The sequence below is a fragment of the Pan paniscus genome, chromosome 5 (genome assembly GCF_029289425.2).
Source record: "Pan paniscus chromosome 5, NHGRI_mPanPan1-v2.0_pri, whole genome shotgun sequence".
Lineage (NCBI taxonomy): Eukaryota > Metazoa > Chordata > Mammalia > Primates > Hominidae > Pan > Pan paniscus.
Window position 1 is genome coordinate 37,758,277 of NC_073254.2, and position 1,850 is coordinate 37,760,126.

At 40.4% G+C, this 1,850-nt stretch overlaps 1 non-coding gene across 1 annotated transcript; it reads right to left on the minus strand.

Moving 5' to 3' along the window:
* Positions 1–736: 736 nt before the first annotated feature.
* LOC112440156 (U6 spliceosomal RNA) lies at positions 737–843 on the minus strand. Its single transcript, XR_003028344.1, has one exon. It is a non-coding gene; the product is annotated as a U6 spliceosomal RNA (small nuclear RNA).
* Positions 844–1,850: the final 1,007 nt, after the last annotated feature.

Consider the following 1,850-nt stretch of genomic DNA (forward strand, 5'->3'; position numbering starts at 1 on the left):
GGTGGTGACAAAATCTCTCAGCATTTGCTTGTCTGTAAAGAATTTTATTTATCCTTCACTTATGAAGCTTAGTTTGGCTGGATATGAAATTCTGGGTTGAAAATTCTTTCCTTTAAGAGTGTTGAATATTGGCCCCCACTCTCTTCTGGCTTGTAGGGTTTCTGCTGAGAGATCCACTGTTAGTCTGATGGGCTTCCCTTTGTGGGTAAACTGACCTTTCTCTCTGGCTGCCCTTAACATTTTTTCCTTCATGTCAACCTTGGTGAATCTGATGTTTATGTGTCTGGGGTTGCTCTTCTTGAGGAATATCCTTGTGGTGTTCTCTGTATTTCTTGAATTGAATGTTGGCCTGCCTTGCTAGGTTGGGGAAGTCCTCCTGGATAATATCCTGAAGAGTGTTTTCCAGCTTGGTTCCATTCTCCTCGTCACTTTCAAGTACACCAATCAAACATAGATTTGATCTTTTTACATAGTCCTATATTTCTTGGAGGCTTTGGTCATTTCTTTTCACTCTTTTTTCTCTAATCTTGTCTTCTTGCTTTATTTCATTAATGTGATCTTCAATCATTGATATCCTTTCTTCCACTTGATCAAATTGGCTATTGAAGCTTGTGTATGCTTCATGAAGTTCTCGTGCTGTGTTTTTCAGCTCCATCAGGTCATTTATATTCTTCCCTACACTAGTTATCCCAGTTAGCAATTTGTCTAACCCTTTTTCAAGATTCTTAGCTTTCTTAAAAATATGGAATGCTTCACGAATTTGCGTGTCATCCTTGCACAGGAGCCACGCTAATCTTCTCTGTATCATTCCAATTTTAGTATATGTGCTGCTGAAGTGAGCACAAAGTCTAGCATTTTTTATTCTCAGAATAGTATTTGCCCACCTCACTAACGGTATGACTACATGTATTGATGAAAAATATATAGCAGATCTAGAAGTACTCTCTACTGGAGGCACTCAGAGCTTTGTGAAAAGCTGTGTCTAACATGGGTATTGAAAATAAATTCAGGCCAGGCACTATTGCTGATGACTGCAGTCCCAGCAGTCTAGGAGGCTGAGGCTGGCAGATTGGTTAAACGGAAGAGTTTGAGACCAACCTGGCCAACATGGTGAAATCTTGTCTCTACAAAAAAAAAAAAAAAAAAAAAAAAAAGCAAGTCATGGTAGCATATGCCTGTAGTCCCAGCTACTAGGGAGTCTGAGGTGGGAGGATTACTTGAGCCCAGGGAGGTTGAGGCTGCAGTGAGCTGAGATCATGCCACTGCTCTCCAGCCTAGGCACAAGAGTGAGACTCAGTCTCAAAAAAATAAAAGAAAATAAATTCAAACATGTGTGACTTATTTACTCCCAACCTACAGCAGTAGGTGGATTATGTAACACAAACTAACAGTCACAAAAAGTTTGCCTTTGATGACTTTACTGGATTTTTACCCTATGTCAAATCAATCCTCTTTTACGGTTTAAATGGGCTCCTAAAATATTTTGCCTTGCTGGTCTCCTCAGAATACATTTGTTTTGCCTGCATTCTTGTCATAATTTATAGAATTTAAATGGAACCTTTGTTCCCACTTCAGCAAGTCACCTATGAGGCATCTAGCATATAACCTGCCTCCTGCTAGGTGCTGCCAGCCCAGTATTGAATGAAACAGAAATTATCTTTGCCTTTGTGCTGCTTACAGTCTAGATTACCAGGAAAATGAGAAGATCCTGCCGTGTCAGCTCTGGGGCCCCATCTCCAGCAATTGGGGTTCAGTAGTTCTATTTTGGCCCAGGAATCTGAATTTTAATAGGCTTCCCAGGTGTTTTTTATGCAAGCTGTCCAAAGGCCATGCTTAAAGAAGCACATGTT